A 6,269-nucleotide genomic window follows, 5' to 3' on the forward strand; every position below is an offset into this window, starting at 1 on the left:
TTTATGCTCACTTCCTACGTAATAGTTGTTGAATTTTGTTTCTGTTTCTTTGAGGGGGGGAAAAAGTTACTTCCAAGAAGCATTTGCAAATAACTATATTTACAGAATTATTTTTGCATTCATCGGCTCTCATGGGAAGCAGTGGGAAAGGCACCAGGGCTGGGTACATTGTGATCTGACAGATAAAGGGCTCAATGGATCCACTTTCCAGACTGCTGCTATTTTAGTTTGGCATTTGTTTATTTTTTTTTCCTTTCACTTTGCACATTTCCTCTTCAACGCCTTCCTTCCTGGCATCGCCCACGCTTTTCATTTCAGTGGGAGAGATAAACCAAAGGCTCAACAGGTTAAAGAAAGATCCCATTGCAAATGCTGCCCGGTGCCGGGAGGCAGCTGCGTGTTATTAAAGTTTATTCTTTCTTTTCTCTGGCTCCTCATTCCCAAAGTGATGGAGCTCGCCGCAATGACCAGAGCTGGGAAAATGATTTTCCTACCTGGATAAGGAGAGTAGTTAGTGCGTTAGGAGATGAGGACAGACGGGTTTCAAGCAGCAGCTTTGGGAGGTGCTTTATTAACCCTCCTCTTCTGAGCAGCTGCCCTGGGGGTCTCTCCCATCCCCATCCCCTCCTGCCACCTCTCCATACCCGCGAGGCTCAGCCTGCGACGGAGCGATCCCCAATGCTGTATTAAACCAGACAAATTCCCTGTATGCCTCTGCAGCTCAGGAGAAAGCACAACATCCCAGACCTCAAGGCTCAGCTCTTTTAAAATACATCTTTTTGGGTGTTTTCAGCCTAAAATAGAACTTCTGTGGATTTGGGGGTTCCTGCCTGCATGTCTGCCAGCTTTGGTTTTTAAAGAAACACCGTCTTAGCTTATCCCGCCCAGGATCACAGCAAATCCTCTACCTCTTGAGAGCTTTAGTTACCAGCTTTCACGGAATTCTTATACAAATCCTGTCAGTAGATTAAAACCGGGTCTGAGCAGCTTATGTCCCGCACGCTGCGGGGCCAGAGCCCCTGGTCCCGGAGTGCAGAGCATCCCTCGCGTAGCCTGGGCTGGGGGATGACCCTGCCCCGGCATCTGCCCCTCTCACAGCACAAAGGAGGCCACTAGCTCGTGCCTTCACCTTCCCGAAATCACTGAAAGAAATAAGACAGACGGGAGGTTTTCCTCATCCCCTGGATTTGCTCAACAGCAGGAATAATTGCCATGACAACATGATTTGCTGTGTGCTCTATTAAGCCAACCTTGGGGGGTCATGGTCCCCATGAGGGCTGTCACGTCTTCCAGCCCTTCTGGGGACATCTCAGATACCATGGGGTGGGGGGGTCCAAAGCAGCACGCGTTATATGTTCAGGCACCTGCATCCTTCCTCAAATGTCAGCCTCTTTTGGAAATTTCACACTGCAAAAATCCACCTTGCTTTCCCTCTGGCATTAAGATTTTGCTTTATATTGTGTATTGCAAGAACCATGAGCAGGAATATACATACACACGTATAGAGGAAGAACGAAACACTTCAAATGAAAGATCAAGTTATGAATTAAAGATAATGGAAATGTAATTACCGTAGAAATCAACTGAGAGCATGCAAATGCTGAAATGGGTTAAGGAGGAAGCGCTCACCGAGCAGTGCCACATTTTCTTCCTTAATATATATATAGAGATATCTATATTATCTAGAGATAATATAATAATATATTATAATATATATAATATAATAATATAGTAATATAGAGATATCTTTATTATCTATATTATCTTCCTTTATAGAGATAAAGCTAAACAAAATACCTAGTTTTAAAAGAGCAACGTTTAACCTCCCCCATGCCAAGTGTTTTGATTTAGGCTTCTCTTAATGTGCCAGATGTAATTAGAACTCCTAAATAGCTGTTAGAAGTGGTGAAAATACATCCTTTCCTACCTGCGGCTGATCGAAGGGTATAATTGAAAGCAGGCAATTAATAAGACACCAGAGAGAGATCATTCATGTTAACCTTTTCTCCGTGCGCTGCTCTGACAACAGTAACGTTACGGGCTTTCCGTACCTTTCTCTGCTCTCAAGCATTCTCCTTCTCACTGCCTGAAGCTTTTTTCCTTCACAAACATAAAGGCATGAAGTTCAGACAGTGCAGGCGCGAGTACCTCTGTGGGTAAATGCACCTTGTGCAGCCCCATCTTAGTAGAGCCATCGACAATAGGAAGAGCCTAAAACTGCATCCTCTCGCTATCCCACTGGCTAATTAGGTGTTAAAAGCCTGGACGATGACATTAAATGGACCCAGACTGGAAGTTACCTTGGAAAAAATCAAAGTGAGATCAAAGCTAAATTTTTACTCAATATAACCTGAAGACTAGGTAGATTAAATTAAAACTGTATGAGACCCAAACGCTGCCAAACCTTGACAGGTTCACTTTTTAATTCAGATCAGATAATGCAAACGTTTGTGTGTTTGCTTAATTTTAGGAGCATTAGGTCTGAATTAAAACACGAGGAGGGCTAGGTCTTAGATCTCGCTGCTCGCCGCCTGAGCAATCCGGCTGAGTTCAATCCCACCTGCATGCATGGGCTCTGCGGGGGCTGGATCCCGGTGCTCAGGTCCATTTCTGATCCCCCCCCAGATTGCAGTGTCTGCACAAATCTCCTGGGAACTGAAAAGTTTTCCTTGTCTTTTAAAAAGTTAACATGAGAGAGACAGAGTTAACACAAGTCATTCCTCCAGGCCAATAACACGTATCTGGAAAACGGGCTTTATGTTACCAACTTGGGGTTTTTAAGCACTATTCCTGCTGAAGAAGATGCCAGATACCAGAAAACACATGGTGAAACCAATAGCTGAGAGATAAATGCTCTTGTCTCATTCTTACTCATTCGTACCCTTAAGTTCTTATTGATCTAATGTTCGTCAGCTGCTTTTCTCCTAATTAATCCCCTTTGGTGGGTAAACCTTCCTCCCACTGTGCCTTCCCTATGCACGGGCTCTTCAGAGGTGCTCTGAATTCCAAGCTGCGATTAGATTACGGTCTATGAAGAATAAAGAAACAAAGAATAACATATTTAGGGAATCCTGTAGCTGCAGGGAACAGAGGAGATTCCCCACATCCCACGGGTTTTGTCCTCCTGGCTGTGACAGCACCTTACCAGTTCTCGGTGGCACTTGTCTCGCTGCCATCGCACCTGATCCTGCAAAGGTTTTCCTGTGGGTTTGCCTATGGTGTTGTGAGCTGTGTTCTCAGCTGCTAATGTGGGCAATATCATCACTGTAATTAGAAGGGGAAAAAAAAAAAAACAGAGAAAGACAAGAAGTCCTGGGGTGTGCAGGGAAAATGATGAGGCTTGTTTGTGATTTCTCATTGCTTTCTTGATCTGATCAGAGGTTGCAGTAAACAAACACATACGTACATAAATTCGCATAGTCTAGCTTTTTCCAAAGCATAGTCTCCATAGAAAGAATACAAAACCCATCATCATTTGATACTATAAGTGGCATAAAACTACTTGGCATTTTTCATTGTGAATATCAAGATTGTTTTCTTGCCACTGCAAATCCCCGAGGATCCATTATGCCTGGCTATCTCCATTCAACACATTTCACAGGGGGACATGTTATAAGAGAGACAAGATCGACAAAAATAAAAATTCACTTGAACGTAGAAGGCAAATCTATTTCTTGTTTGGCAGGCTCTGGCAACTGATACTTAAACAGCTCTTCATGCATATGGGATAGACACCCAGCACTTCGGCTGAGAAAATAGCTGCCTTCCAGTCTGGAGGAGAAACAGGCGCTTTGCACTACCCCTCTGATCATGGATCCTCAGAGCTAAAGTTGCACCAAAGTTGCTTAAATGCATTTCAGTCTGGGGAATTCAGAGCTGCCTTTATGAACTGGCTACGCCGTTTGTATCGAAGCGAATTGGCTTAAACATCACCCCTGCCCGGGGTGTAAGGGGAGAGAGGTGTGGCGGAGTTCCTGCTGACTCAACCAGGCAAAGCCAATGTGCATTTTTGCACCATTTCTGGGCAGAGTTGCTGTCTTCCTCCATCAGGCATGGGAGCTGGGAGAGCTAAAACGCACCCTAGGACTTGAAATATTTCAAATTATCTTGCCCAGTGCTTCATTCTGGTGGAGTCGTGCCTTAAGCAGAAAAGGAAAACCTAATAAAAGAGGAAATAGCTGGTGGGACAGGCTGAATGCTTCCAGGGTGGCTGGTGGGCTTTCATTTTTGTATTCTCCCTGGGGACTTCATCGGGCACCTCATCTCCTGAGCTGGCTGTGATGCCCGGTGCTGCGGGAGCCAGGATGATGGCTGGAGTCCCCTCGCCCGCAGCCCCGGGGAGCTCGAAGCCAGCTGAATGGCACAGGGGTGGCAGCTACAGACACCCACCAACCGGTATCTGAATTTATGGAAAATGGGCAGCAGACCTGGCTGACCCCCCCGGCTCTGGTGGGCAGTAATCCCAACACTTTGTACCGAGTGAATCCCAGGAACAAGGCATGCTTCATTAGAAGACCTTCTCATAAGTTATTAATTATTATTTAGACTTAATACCAGAGGGCAAAATTTAATCAGCCGGCATTGTGAAACAGCAGTGCGGGAAAACTCTAGCGAGCAGCAACAAATTAGCAGAGGCATTATGAAATTGTCCCCGTGGCTTTAACTACTGCCTTTGCCATATTCGTTAGCAGTCCTGCTCTGCCTGTTTTATTTCTGCTAAGGAGAGGCTGTAAGCATCGCTCTTCTCCATCACCCCCTGTTGCGGCAGGAAAGGCTCCTTGCTGACCTGCTGTGCCTCGGGCCAGGGCTTCACGGATGAGACCTCACGGTTGGTGGCACATGGGGAGGAGAAGAGTAACCGAGCCTTTTTGCTGAAGGATGTATGGTCTACATTGTGTTCACCCACAAAGCCAGCTCACCTGGTCCTTCAACATTTAAAAAGAGAGTGACTTGCAAAGTGACCTGCCCAAAACCACCGTTACATGGATTATAATGCAAGAAGAATATTCCCAGTCCTTCCTCCTTTTGATCATGCCAGTTCAAACTGGCAGCAGACCCTGACTGCCATGAAGAAGGTGTAGCTTTCCTCTCTTTCCATTTTTTTTCTGTTCATGTTTCAAGTCTGTTAACTTGTTCTCAAGGCTTCATTGACTTGACAATAACATTGTTGTATTAAGAGCCGTCATTCACAGTTCCTCAGTTTTTTTCCTTTTCCTCGCTGCTGCTGTCATGGGTGAATGAGAGAGTCCTTTAAAGTGAAATGGCGACTAATTATCATCGTTGCTGAGAGATGCTGAATTTCCCAGTCGTAACTTCATGTCTAGTTTGCTTTGTGAGAACAGCAGAAAGGACCACTGGGCTCCTCTCACTTGCCTTTCAAAGGTGACCTTTTAATTAAAGTTAAAGGCACCGAAAGAGGATTACCCCGTCTGAGATGCCAGCTCTGAAGGGTGAACGCAGCAGATGTACAAGCAAGGGGATAAACAGAAGACCGCCGCTGAGCTGGCAGCAGAGAGCACCAAGGGGGCTGCAGGGAGGCAGACACCCAACCTCCCCAGCAAGGGAAAGCTTTGCAGCCAGACATTGCTTGCTGCGACCCTTACTCAAGCAAAACTAGGAGAAATCATGGGATAACCTCAGCTTCTGGATCTCCCGTGGAGCTCATGGAGGTTGCAATTGCTTGGGAAAAGCTTGTCCTTTCGGATGTGTTCAGCAGAAGTGAAGCCCTGAGAACTGTGGTCGACCTTCCTGTGCTACTAATGCAAATGGAAGCCGTCACTGGTACTGCTGGGACTCATCTGAATCCCCGCCAAGTAGGAAAGGGAAGATGTTCTGGTAATTGCTTTTACTGGCTTGTGGCTATTCACAGCACTCCCTGAGGCAGCACACGGTGTCTGAGAGCTTTGTGATCCTTTATCGGAGTCCTCTCTTCAGTTAAAATTGGAGATACTCCTTTCTCATTTGGCTGATCTCCTGGGCAGCCAACAAAGCCATATAGTTTTTAATACCTGTTGATAATCTTGATGTCGTGGTTTAGCCCCAGCCGGCAACTAAGCACCACGCAGCCGCTCGCTCACTCCCCCCGGTGGGATGGGGGAGAGAATCGGAAGAGCAAAAGTAAGAAAACTTGAGGGTTGAGATAAAGACCGTTTAATAGGTAAAGCAAAAGCCGCGCACGCAAGCAAAGCAAAGTAAGGAATTCCTTCACTACTTCCCAGGGGCAGGCAGGGGTTCAGCCATCTCCAGGAAAGCAGGGCTCCATCACGCGT

This window comes from Mycteria americana, chromosome 14 (assembly GCF_035582795.1).
Source record: "Mycteria americana isolate JAX WOST 10 ecotype Jacksonville Zoo and Gardens chromosome 14, USCA_MyAme_1.0, whole genome shotgun sequence".
Lineage (NCBI taxonomy): Eukaryota > Metazoa > Chordata > Aves > Ciconiiformes > Ciconiidae > Mycteria > Mycteria americana.